This window comes from Hibiscus syriacus, unplaced genomic scaffold, assembly GCF_006381635.1.
Source record: "Hibiscus syriacus cultivar Baekdansim isolate YM2019G1 unplaced genomic scaffold, ASM638163v2 tig00110324_pilon, whole genome shotgun sequence".
Classification (NCBI taxonomy): Eukaryota; Viridiplantae; Streptophyta; class Magnoliopsida; order Malvales; family Malvaceae; genus Hibiscus; species Hibiscus syriacus.
The window spans coordinates 126,249-140,682 of record NW_024062682.1 but is presented as its reverse complement, the minus strand read 5'-3'; the positions used below and the strand labels follow the sequence as shown (position 1 = coordinate 140,682).

The 14,434-nt window shown below is 34.1% G+C and overlaps 1 pseudogene; it reads right to left on the bottom strand.

The window, feature by feature from the left end:
* Positions 1-2,755: 2,755 nt before the first annotated feature.
* LOC120117940 lies at positions 2,756-5,998 on the bottom strand (annotated as a pseudogene).
* Between the last annotated feature and the right edge of the window lie 8,436 nt (positions 5,999-14,434).

Genomic DNA, 14,434 nt, shown 5'->3' with positions numbered 1-14,434 from the left:
AATTCATTGTCTCTGTCAAGTTAGACGCTTTACGAAGTGATAAATGAGTGGTGAGTGAATTAAACTATATGACAGGTTGCTTCACTATACAATTCTGATTATATCAACAAATAATCTTTTACCAAAAGTGGGTCTGACTATACGTGACCACCGACAAATCAATGAAAATAAAACTACCGTGAAGGTCTTTGTGCAAGCACCAACACGACCTTAAATGTATGCAAATAATGTACCAAAAAGTATAAAAAAAATGTTATAAGAGTAGAGAAAAAACGCGTCATAAATACATAAATTATTATTCAAAATTAAAAAAATGAGAAAAAAAAAAGAAAAATAAAAGATATAGTGCGACTAAAAAGAGAAATAATAATCATTGGTGATTGACAACTAATATAAAAACTGATGTAGTCGTCTGTTAACAAAATGAAGAATAGACAAATATTATGAAAAATTTAGGTTAAGGAAAAAGAGAGAACTCTTCTATCTGCATTTTTTTGTCTCTCCTTTCTTTGTAAATATATAATACCTATCATTCACTTTATTTTTTTAAGAGAGAGAGAGAGAGAGAAACACGGTGATTTGCAGCCTTATTTGATTGTCGAATCATGAGAATGAGAGAATATATATACTCGGTAGGTGTGTGCATGCTTATTTGTGTCTCCTTTATGTATATTAAAACCTAAGTTCTCTAGGTTATTGTTAAATCATGAAAGAAAAAGGAAGAGAGGTTATATATATATATATATATATATATATATATACACACGAGTATTGAGGAAGGGAAGGGTGATTATAAATGCATTGGCCGGGAAGCTCAGAAAATATGGTTCTGCAGAAGAAGAAGAAGAGAGGGTGTAAGGAATGAAGTTTGATCCAAGATATATCCATCCCTTGTCAATCATCTTAATCTAATTATTTGATGATTGAATCAACATGGATTGTTCTCGGACCAGGCTTCATTCCTCACGCCATCCTTTTCACATCAATGAATATATATATATTTGGATTCATCACTATATGTTATTGGGAAGAAAAATCGAAATGGAAAACATCTATGGCAGCAGCTTCACTGATCTGCTTATCAACCGTGACTGCTGCTGCAACTTTACGGGTTGATGTGGCTTCACTTATCTGCTGCTGCTCAGCTTCTTTAAGCATCCTTTCGATGTTGACCTTTCTCTCGAGAAGGGCTTCTGTTCTGTTATTAGATTTCTCTAGCATACGTTTTAGCTTGATGGGATCTTTGTATTTTTTCTTCCCCTCACCTTCCTTGTCTTCTTCTTTATGATCTTTATCCTTCTTCTTCCTCTTCGTTTTCTTCTTCTTTTCTTCCTTCTCGTTGTCTTTCTTCATTTCGGTCTCTTCGTTTTCATCTTCTAGTCGTGATTCTCCTTCTCTTCATTCTTCTTCCGCCTCTCTTTCTTTTTCTTTCTCGAATCCGAATCATCAGAAGAAGAAGATGAAGATGATGCTGAAGATGACGACAATGAAGCCGACGAATACGAAGAAGAAGAAGAAAGAGAATCCTTCCCCCTCTTCTTTTTCTTTTTCTCTTCGGTTTTTCCTACTTCGCCTTCTTCTAATTCTTTATCCTTCTTTGTTTTCGTCTTCTTCTCCTTTCCCTCTTTGCCTTTTTCCTTCTTTTTCTTCTCTTTATCTCCTTCGACATCTCTTCACAGAATCTCGACATCTTTATCTTTGTCTTCATGCTTATCCTCTCCTTCTTCATGCTTCAACTCTCCCGTCTGTACCGGTTCCGTTTCAGGCTCAAGTTTCACCTCAGCCTTCTCTTCACTCTCACCGGCCGACTCCATGTCCTTTGTCTCAACTTCGTAACTATTGATCGTTTTGGAATTTAACCATAGGTCACAAACTCAAGCTCGAATGCAACTCTTCCTGCTTTTTCTTCAAATTTCTCAAGAGAAGACTACAACACAGATTTTAGCAGAAAGCATGATGATTCAAATTCTAATAGAAATTAATGTAACAGTCCCATCCCGCCTTAGAAAAGTGAGAATCTACCATGAAGTATATACGATGAGCTTCTGAGATTCAAAGCTTGGGATTTTAACACCAATAATCAACAAAAATAAAACGTTAAGCATTAAGAACAAAGAAATCGTATACCTTAAACTTACTTCATGGAACCCAAACACAGAGGTATGTGTTCCTTAAACTTTGCTAAAATGGGCAGATTCAAAAAGCCTGGATTTTGAAGACAGAAATGGTTAAGTGTCTATTAAAAGGGGAAAAAACATCAAGCAATGATTGACAAGCGAAGAACATGAAGGGGTGAATTGCTTAGCTCCTTTGTCGGTTTGCTTTTCCCGGTGATTCTATTTCTATATTTCATTTTATTTATTCTTTATGTTGCTCCTTGAGTTTTGATGATGGATTATATACTGGATTTAGTTGGTGAACAATTAAATTTGGTCCATCAATTTTGTTTGAAAAACTATGTTTAATTATATGAACATTTTGATTGAACATGTAATATTATACGATGATTATTATACAAAAAAGAAACTTAAATTTCATTTTTTTCTAAAAAAAAATTTGAATGTAACATAATAATATTTAACCATGAAAAAGAAGAAACAGGATAAAGCTTGAAGTGTTGTAGTGTTTATGAATTGCTTGGATCGCATGTATCTAATAAATTCCACAGGAAGGAGCAAAGAAAAAAATATCGAACTAATCACACGATAAAAGGATCTTCTTCAGAGTTGTCACTGACATCCTTTCTCTATGCAAATTTACACTCATTTAACAGGAAGAAAGATGTTCAAACCTCAAAGATTTACAGCACTGTACTGTTCTTCTACTGTTAGAAAACTTTGATGGTACAAGCCAATATAAAAGTAACTCTTTGGTTTTCTTTGTCACTGGAGGATTGATCGAATGAATCTGATCGGAAAAAAAAAAGACAATAGTAAATGACAACTTATTTATCTCAAAAGCTGGGCCACCCTTGTGACACAAAAGTAATTTCATTCCAGAAGAACTCACCAGAAACTGAATTCGGTTGATGAAATAGAGAGGAGTTTGTATTTGCCTGCAGATTCCAGTTAGTCATTAGGATCCCATTCTTCATCGCGATCAATCAGTGACGTTAACCTACTTGTGACATCAGTTGCATCTGGTTCAATCTGTTCAGCTGCATCATCATCATCTCCTGCTGATTCTATAGCACCTCCAGCCCTAGCTGACTGCATCCGTTTGGGGCACTCTTCTTCGCCTCCATATAGAATCCTGCCATCTTTGCCCTTTATTTGTTTCTTAACTTCCACTGATGGGATCCTACAAGAGCATTCGGGAAGGGGATGTGATAGAAAAAGATATTGCCTTCGACAATAGTGATTGCCTGATTAGGCCTTCTTCACTCAAACTTCTGTTGAGATATTCCTTAGCCAATAGCGTCCAATTACACTTCGGGTGGTACATATTGTCACGCGTAATGTTGAAAAGGGAAGCAATTGTTTTCCTGTTTGAAGAAATAACACAGCAAGTGTTGGAGACGAATAAAAATGAACTAATTTCATTCAAAGAAACTTAGCTTGAATCTGGTGGCACAGAAAGTGAAACAAAACCAAGATTACCAAGACAGGAAGTTCATCTCTTTGTTAAAAGATGCTAACTAACTACATGATCTCAAGAATAGATCACTAAAAACTAATATATCCTTCCCCAATATCCGCATGTTATGACAATGATCTATACAACTCCAGAGAAAAATGTTGAATAGCTCGTAAAATGTATATAAAAAGAACAACCATTTCTGCATAAAAACCTGTCTGGTCGATGAGTCCTAGAAGAAGCCCTCTCATATAACCTCTGTCCCATAACCAAGCCTGGGAAATCAGGTCTTCGACTACCATCATTGTTTAAACCAGGAAGAAATGCATCTGCTTCCCAGAGACGATATAATCGAGCGCATCCCAAATTAATCTGTGAGCTTGCTTCCTAAGATCCATAGGCGAAGGGTCTGGTTCTTTGTCGGTCTCCGTAATCCAAGCATACCAACCTTCTTTTTCAAGTTCGTATATGGGCCTATTAGGAGGTGGAGGAAGAGGACGGGGCCGTGGACCAGCCTTTTTCCACTCATCTATAAGTTTCTGTTCACTTTTTTGAAGAGGTGGTCAAAAAATATCAGCAGGAAGAGGAGCTTCAGGACAGACTAAGTCAAACAAGGTAGTGCGGTCTACTAGGTTTCTAAACAATGCATGTAGAGGGATCAGAAGGCGTTGACCACCAAATTTTTTTGGACCCTGCCAGATATATAACTGTTTTATAAGGATAGCCCATCGCACGAAGAAGGTCAACCTGCAAAATTGAGGAATAAACTAATATAAGAGAAACACAACATTTTGACACTGTAGTCATTAAAACATACTTTATGTTTTCTTGATAGAGGATTAAGTGCCTATTAGGCTAAAGGGTTAGATTGGATTTCACATTTACATGGTAATTTGTAATTCAACCATAAGTACTCTAACTTTGGTAATGTTACAGCAGCACCGGATAGGTAGAATTGACTAAGTTTCCATTTCGAAGTCACACTTTATTCCTACCCCTATGGCATTCTCATTCAGTTTCCCAACTATTTCATATATCCTCTCTCTCCATTGTATTCCACACCCTCTCCCAAGTTACAACTTAAACAGCTGTTGAAATACATGCTAATAATGCATAAAACTACAAGCAATTAGCCTTTCACTTTTCAAAACCCATTTTTTTCATTTTCAACAAGCTACTATCTGTAGAAACTCAAATTAGGACATATAAAGTTTGATCATCCAAACTCGCAACTAGGAATTTGTTTTGATTATCAAGGAATTGGAAATAGAAAGAACAAAGAGAGTACAACTCTGGTCTGCAACAGATAATTCCATTTATAACCTACCTCTTCAGGCATAAGAGGGCATGAACCATTTTCTCTTCGCATGTGTGAGTCAACGCTTAGTTCATCATTAATGAACCCTTGCTTGATCAACTGTGCCCTTCGGTATTGTATAAGTTCTGTATGAAAATCCTACAATAAGCATCAAATACCTAGATGAAGTAAAGAAAATTACATAGAACCGATGACAATGGAAATCCTTTTATTTTCTTTTAGTTAACTTTGCAAAATGCTTCAAAAGAACGTCAAGTGTTGAATTTGCCACTTTAGGGGGGAAATGATAAGGGGCAGTAAAGAAAAGATGCATGGTTCGGTAGACAAGGTTGCAGGAAACCAAAGACATAAACAGCTGACCTGGTAAAGTTCAGCACAACCATGATATACCAAGGTGTCTCTTACTAAACCCGGATGATACGCTAGAAAATGTTGTAGCAAACATAATGAAAAAAATACTTTGTTTTTTTTAATTACCTTGGGAGTTGTAGCAAACCCCAGTGAAAAGAACCCAGACCTAGAAAACCAGTAAAGAACATAAAGAGCCCAGATTTGAATCAAAGATTCAAACCCTTCTTTTTCATTTTCCCTTGAATTATCTGGCACGAAAACAGGGAATTGGGAAGTGAGTAAAGTTAAAATCTGGGTCGAAAGCAAAGGATTTTAACACAAAACTTTAAACACCCCGGTGCAATCACAAAACGAAAATGGAGAATATTCATTGAAAATTAATGAATACCTTTGTGACTCAAAGTCAGATATCACACTTTCTCACTTAGCTAACACTTAATTGGCGTTTACACAGCTATTATTTGATTTATTTTTGACATCTTTCTCAAAAGTAATTGTGCTGGCTCAATTATATAAAGTATATGTGTCGGATCGGGTCATCCTAAAATTTGATCCGAGTATAGTACCGTTTATATAGTAATATTATATATCTATTTTTTAATTAAATTACATCATATATATATAGGACATAAATGAGTAAAAAATAAAGTTGGATTGGCCTTAAATATTAACGTGAATCTAAATTGGAGGTCTTCCATCACTTAATCAAACTGAAAAAACTTGCGTTATTTACTTCGATGAAATGGATTGCATGGTACACAATTTACAATAGCCAAAGCTATTGTTAACTGAGAGTCCAGTGCATTAAAGGAAAATGTTATTGTAGAAACTATTAGAGAGTTAAATCATGAATTAGACGTCAGATTTGTATGTATATATTAAGAGGAGTAGGTTTATCTTTCATATTTTGGATGTCACCTAACAAAATAATGTGAAAAAGTTTAATATATAATAGCAGGTGATATTTGAGTCGTGATAATTTATATTCTTAATTTATTAATTGTTCAGTAATGAAATAATTGTTTCTATCAAATTGTTTTATCTATTAGTTATTAAATGTTGAATAATAACTAAAAGTTTAATTTGTGATTTGAGGTATGCCTTGAATTTTATCGGAATTGCTTATTGCTGGACTGTTTGTTGATTTTGGAAACTTATTGTTTTGAACGACGCCTATGGAGGCGGAAGGTATAACAATTCTCGAGGAGGCTGATGAAGCACTTCAGATTGGGAAGTTTGTGGGAATAAATCCAGGGGAGAAGGAGCATTTGATTGTCACACACATGAACAAGTTTAAATACACATGAAATTGTTCGTATTTCCTTAATTACTTGATAAATCTCGTGTCACACACATGCAACTTTATTCTAAGATTCCGATCCCATGCTTAAGTCTACTGTGTGAACGTCGGAGAGGACTGTCACAGCAGACCATAATACTAGTATATGGCTAATGCTGAAGCCAACATAGCCAAAGTAAGGGCTACTAGTGTCACAGCTGCTGGGATTTTACCACTATCTTTTCGAAACAACATTGCTTCGTATACCGGCAAGTTGATGAACACCAAAAGGCAGCGAAGAACAATCCGAAAACCGAAAATGTCCAAAACCTTCGTAACATCATCATCATCGATAATGGCTTTCTTTGTCCCCACTGCAATGATACACAACAGGTTGAAAAGTGCTAGCGTTGCTAAAACCGTGAACATTGGTGAAGAAATCCCGAAATCCATGATGTCTTGCTCGTATCTCCAGTTTACATCGTTGTCCGCCATTTTTCTGGTGATGACGAAGGCCGACTTCGAAATCCGAGAGAGCTGAGGATGTAATCGATGACAGCAAAGAAGTAGGAAGTCGTTCTTTTGAACATCCACATCCTTTGTTCATTCAACCAACCTCTGACTGTGCCTCCGCACCATACGAATTCCACAAGAATGTGAACTCGGTGGATAAAGATCACATACTAATAGGGTACACCCCAAATGCTCGATATCTTGTAATTCAGACAAATGTTAATTTTCGACAAGACACGATAATTTTGGACATGAAATCTGAAAAACAAGAACATCATAATAAGAATCGTACCTCGGGAAACAAAGAGATGTCTTTGAGCAGGCAAAAAGAAGGCACCAAAATGAAGTAAAGGGTGGGAAGGTGTTGGGAGCCCAGAGCATGTAAATGCAATAAGAAAGTTGAAGCTTGGGAGGCATGTTTTGACGGCCGTATAACAAGGTACAATGCTTGGACAGTAAGATTTGAAGTTGGCCTTCAGCCCATCTCTTATGTTGTACTAAAGTATCCAATAATGTTGTCGGAACCACTCCTAAGAAGGCTGCTCTTTCAGGGTTTAAGTATACAGATCGCCATTTTCTGCTTTGTATGGATATTCCTGTCAATATATCTTCCACTAAAAACTCGTATTTCAATCCCATCTGCAAGCCCCCAAATATGTTATCTTATACCTTAAACTTGATGATATATGTCGACAAGTGAGAGATGGAAAAGAAAAAAGACCTGTTTTCCCCATGGTGTATTCTCCTCATAGGTACAACTTGCAAGAGCTTTGCAATCTTCTTCAATGAAGTTTGCACCTTCTCTAATCTGTCTCTCATATTTCTTTGCCTTCCATTCAACTGTAAGTTCCTTGCTGTACTTCATTCCGCAAAGAGCTTCTCTTCTATGAACACATCCAGTTCCTATATAGCAAGGCCCTCCATTCCCATCAAATCCTGGGAGCTCAAACTTTGATATATATATATATATATATACACACACATTTAGAACATCATCAGTTCTCTCAGAAACATTAACTTTGAATCTATTGTTTAAAATTGATTCATACATACAATTGTTTAAAAATTGTTCCGGACATAAAAATTGATAGTTCTTTCTATTATTAAAGTAATGAATTGGTAAAAGAGATAAATTTTTAATTAGGAAATTGTTTTTTTTAATAGTATGAGGTAAATACACTTTATAAACACAATTGTTTGAACTTAAGATCTTTAGGAAGAATGTACTCCTTTTAATAACTAAAATTGTAGTCTCTATTAAATAAAATCATTAATAGTTAACGATCCTAAAATAAAAGAAACATTGGCTTCACTGTTGAAATTAGTGCAAGTTATTTCAAATATTTCCTTTTTATTCAATGTACATGAAATTTATTTTCCTTTGTAATGAAAAGTAATTCGATTCAAGTTTTAGAATTTACTTGAAAGAGATTATTTGTAATATAATTAAATTGAATTGGGAAGATTATTCTTATAATAATTTTTTAGAATCATTAACCTAAATTATCGATTAATAAATTTAATATCGATATTTATAAAAAAAAACAATTTGCTACATAAAATTTGCCATGAAGTACAAGAAAAGGACTCCTTTGTGCTTTTTATTTAATCCCAGTACTGCAGAACACACGATTGGGCAATTATTTAACTTATTTGCATATAGTAGATGTACATAGCTTACTCGAAGTGAAATTATAAACACTAGTGTTTTGTAGTAATTTAGCCTCTCTATCTGTCGGTATAATCAGTAAAGATATAATCAGTTTACTAGGTCACTAACAAACAAATCACATCAATTATAACTTACATTTCAAAACAATAAGAAACGTATGAAGTTGGGAGGAACCCCAATTTCAAAAGACTAAAAGAAATACAAATATAACTCATTCAAATCATCACTCTCATAGAAGATGAATGAATGCAAGAGAAATAAAAGGTAGCAAACATAGAAGTGGTTGCATCAAAGGTCGGGATAGGGCCTCGGCATTAGAGATAGGTGTGGTTGTCGTGGCTGCCGTGGCTTTTGAGATAGGGAGAGGGGCGCCACCTGCCGATGCATTTTGGATAGCAGATACTGCCACCATCACAATCACCACGGCCAAAAATAGCCACAACCACAATGACCCCGACATAAAAATCCTCTTGACAACATAAAAGAATTAAAAAACCTACAGTAATCTGATCATACTTGCCCTAATCAAAGAAACATACAATTCCGATGTCAATCTTGCAAACATATGAAAACAGAATGTGGCTATTAGCAAAAAGGCTGAATAGAAGGTTGGCAAAAATGGCCAGAAAATAAATATTCAATGACATCCAGATAGCTTGAAAAGTAATGACTTGCAAAATGTTTTATCCTAGTTATGTATCATATACCATTTAACAGAGTAGCTTATTGAAGTTCAGCAGCATGGAGACAACCAGAAAAGAGAACATGTCTGGAGTTAGTGATATGGACTGATAACTCTCAGCGATAAAACAAAGATGAACCACCAAAGGCATACCGGGACGAAACTGATGTAGAAGCAGATGCAGGTTTAAAATCTCGATGGCGATGCATCTGATTCTGATCTATTAAAGCATCAGAAGCATATGCAGAATATAATCTATCCACTTGGTTGCTTTCTCTCCTCCTCAAAAGATCAGTCTCTGTCTCAACCAGATGTGCCTCCCTCGGACGAGGTAGGTAAGCGTCCACCAACGGATCACCAGAATAACGGCCATAATATGGATCTGTAATGAAGGAGTCCAAGATAGAGGCACCAGCTACAGATGTGTTTGCAGTTCGTGCAGAAACTGTTGGTTGCATTTCCTGTGTAGCACCCAAATCATAAGTCCGATATTCTCTTTCAGTCAAGTCAACTGGATCAGAGTGAATTGTATCTCTCTGAAAAGGCACAGGTTCCCTGTATACAGTATCAGGTTGACGCAGAGGTGTCTCTCTGTGATCTCCCAGGTATGCTGTTAACCTAGGAGAGATATGATGCCGAGAAGTCAAGTTTATTCTCTCCCCAAGAAGACCATAAGTCGTGTATTCCTTCTCACTAGGGTAAAAATCATGAGGACCATCTTCCCTCTCAGTAGATGCCAACTCTCCATATCCAACACGTTGATCCCTTTCAAGAGGAGCATAACTTCTAGCACTAATATTGGCATAAAGATCTCTAAGAGAAGCTTGCCTATGTGACGGAGGCCTTACTTCCCTTTTTCTATCATGAACTTCAGATGGGGGTTGAAATGGAGGTGCAGTTGACTGAACTGGAACCGGTCGAAAAAGTTCTGTGAGCTTCCGAATCTAAGGGAAATATCGGATGCTGTTAATGCTAAAATATGAAAGGAAACTATGAACATGAAACTAACTGATAAGAAAACAATTCCTTACTTGTCTAGCAGTAAGTTCAGTTTTGAATTTGTTCTTCTCGTAGTAATTTTCCTTGATTGCCTTCTTGAAAATGTTCTCTGCCAGAGGAAAACAATCAGCATGGACACTGAACCGGACCTGAAACAGAAAGTCATTGATACAAAATCTCCTTAAAGTAATGAATAAGAAGAGTTGTAAGTAAAGGAAGATGACTAAAACAAAATGATACCTGGGCAGGGAAAGCCCCACCAAAAGCGTTCGGCTCAAGTTTCATGCCACCAGAGGATGCCTTATAAATTCCATACAAAAGCTTGAGATCATAATCATAGAGAAAAAGCTTAACACCAGGCCTAATGCCCATAACAAGTTCCTTTTTACCAGCTGATACCCCCATTACATGATATCTGAAACAATCTGGCTTGGTCTTTGCATTGCACATAAATATTAGACCATCGATCTTCTCTTTCTGTATAATTTCTTGTTTCTTTCCCTTACCATCTCGCTTTTCGTCACTTGTGTTATTCCTCACTGAATTACTGTGTTTATCCTTCTCTTCATTTCGTTTTCTTCTTTTATTACCCTCCCCCTTCTCTTCATTCTTTGTATTTCTATTTGAAGGGCCGGGTTCCTCACCACTTCTTCGTTTATTGGAATTGTCATTTGATTTTGTAATCTTGGCCTTGCTATCTGATGCACTTGTATTTTCTTGATTCTTTTGGATCTTCTGGCTCTTCTCTACATGCTCCATACTTGTGGTAGCATCCTTTTGCTGATTTTCTTCCATTGAATTTAACTTCATAACATCATTTTCAATTGCTTTACTGCCTTCTGATACGCTTGTGCTTTTCTTCTTTTGCTTTTTCCTCTGGACCTCAGAAGTGACATTTGCTTTTCTTGTCTTCAGGAAATTGTTGGCCACTGACTTTGCAATATCAGATTTGGCCTTCGATATATTGGAGCTTTTCTTTTCAGGTGATTCTGATTTTACCAAGTCTACTGCAGTAATGTCAGGTACATTTTTGTTATTTTCTTGTTCCATAGTCGACGAAACCACAGAATGTTAAAGCCAGCTATATCCCTGGTCAAAGTAGCAGGCAAGAAGGTAAAATTCTAAATCAGGACAGGGATGCGTTTGAGAGAAAGAGTGGGGTAGTTTGGGAATGCCTAAACCCAGGTAAAGTAAACTTCAAGAAAAATAAGTACACACAGAATAAACCAAATTTTACAATCTTTTTTTAAAGAAGAGTGAATCTTTCTTATCAAATATAGAAATTTAATGTTCTAAAAATCATTATTGAGGTCAACATGGAAACCAGAATTATTCATGCAAGAAACTTTGCAGTATCTCTTGCCAATGGAGCATGATTTATAAAATAGACTCCAAAGCAGACGTAATTATACTTGTGTCCCAGATACCCGTAGTAGAGTAACACATCCAAAAATAGAGTGATATAGATTTCCACCTTAAATTTTATGTTTGGATAGTGACTAAATGATAAACTTGGCTGCAGGTGTTACATTGACATATTCCGACTGTCCTGAAATATCACATTTACCGTCTTACAATTTTACATCCGTGTCGTGATTTGAACCAAATTAATATTGATTAGCTATAACTTCTTCTCATTCGTTCAATACTACCAAATTTAATTAAGAACCACACATGATTTCCTTCTTACATTTGGACAATTGAAAACTCTAACTTCCAATTTGAAAGAAAATCGATATAAATATGTAAAGTTATATGCTGGACTCCAAACTAGAAGAAGCAAATATCACAGGCAATGAGAAAATTCTCCCTTCTACTTAGAACACAGAACAACAGCATAAAATAAAATGCCATCACTTTTAACTCTATTCTTCCCTTCCACCAATTTCATACATCTATTAAACAAGCTCAATTTAATTTCCAAGTAACTAGTGATTCTCTCATTCTGAATGTCTTATTCAGTATTCCAAAAGTGGTATAGCATATAATTAATGTATATAATCTCAATGCACGTGTATCTAAATATCTTATTAAATCCCAATCATTGTCTAACCACTGATAACTTCTCAAAAAGTAAAACATGAAAATGCACAAACATCTGTTCCAGTTCCAACTAAACTAGTAATGATCTTTAAAAATGTCAAACAGGAAAAAAAACATCTGAATAAAAACAAAGTAAAACGCGCAAAAGTGAATTAAAATCGTTTCAATCTTAGCTCTAATCATTCATCAATTTTCAGTAATTGTAAGCTTTTACAAAACCCTAGAAAGTTAATCCACGTCAAATTCCAACTTACACAAGCAAATCAACAAAAAAAAATAACCCATGAAAACGCAGTAGAATATCAATCAAAAGAAACCGTTTCCATAATAATAAAAATAGAGGGGGGGAAATCAAATTTTCGTTACCTTGCCTCTTCCTTTCCCAGTAGACAAACAATGACAAAAACAAATTACACTCCGCAGAATACCGATACGGAATCCGATCAAACAAACATATTAGGGGTTTGAATCCTCGAAAGTGAATGTTTAAAGGATAAAGTTACAGAATTTCCTTCAATTACAAAGATACCTAGTTTCGAACTTCTTTATTATCTGCTGAGGTAAAAGGAAGAAAAGAGATATTGAAATAAAAGTAGGGTAAACTATACGGGAGACTGCTAAAATATAGTTGAAAATCAACGTAATCATCGAATTTTTAATTGAATCAATTAAATCACATATTTATTTAATTGATTTAATTAAATCATCGACCGTTAATTTTTAACAGAAGTTGTGACGTGTCGGTTAACAAAATTTGTATAATTATATATTTGGTCTTTAATATTTATATATTCTATCAATTTAGTCACTATTTTAATTCAATTAAATAAATTTAACTATTCAATTATAACGTGACACGTGTTAATACATGATTGAAATATTTTATTTATAAATTTTAAATTATTTAATTAAATAATTTTTTTATCTAATCAGGTAGTGACACGTGTCACATTGAAATGAAAATAAAAGGACCATCATGCTTGCAAGGGGAATCAAGCTTGTGTCAACAAGGAAAAAAAATTACTAGACGCCCAAACCATTTAGCCAAAGGACTTCAATGGTTTAAACTTACAATAATTTGTATTTAATTTGTAAAAGTTTGTTAATGATAAAAAAAATAAATACATTATTTGTTTAAATAAATTATTATTTAAATTAATTATAAATTGTTTTTTTAAATTAAAAATATTCAATTATTATATAAATTAGAATTTTTTAAAAAAAATTCGTCAATTCAAAAATTGACCGAATTAATCAAAATTTGTTTAGTTTACTTAATAATTTTTAAATAAATTTCAATTCGATTAATGGTTAATGAAAAAAATTCGATTAATTTGGTTCGGTTAATAATTTTCAAATTAATTCGATTCGGTAATAATTTTCAAATAAATTTTGGTTCAATTAATCGGATCGAATTAACCAAATTTTTGCTTCTATAAATTCGGTTACTAATTTAAAAAAATCAGTTAATTCGGTTCAGTTAATAATTTTTAAATTAATTCGGTTAATAATTTTCAAATAAATTTTGGTTTGATTAGTCGAACCTATTTATTTCTTCATTAATTCAGTTAATAATTTTTTTTAAAAAATTTGTTAATTCAGTTCAGTTAATAATTTTCAAATAAATTTTGGTTCGATTAACCGAACTGAATTAACCGAATTTTTGCTTCGATTAATTTGGTTAATAATTTTCAAAAAAAAAATGGTTAATTTGGTTTAGTTATAAATTTTCAAATTAATTCGGTCAGTTAATAATTTTCAAATAAATTTTGGTTTGATTAACCGAACCGAATTAACCGATTTTTTCTTTAACCATTAATCGAACCGAAATTTATTTGAAAATTATTAACCAAACCAAACAATATCGGTTAATTTTCGAATTAACGAAATTTTTTCTACTTTTTCTAATTAATATAAAAATTAAATATTTTTAATTCAAAAAAATAGTTTACAGTTAATTTAAATAATAATTTGTTTAATTTTTTTTATCATTAACAAACT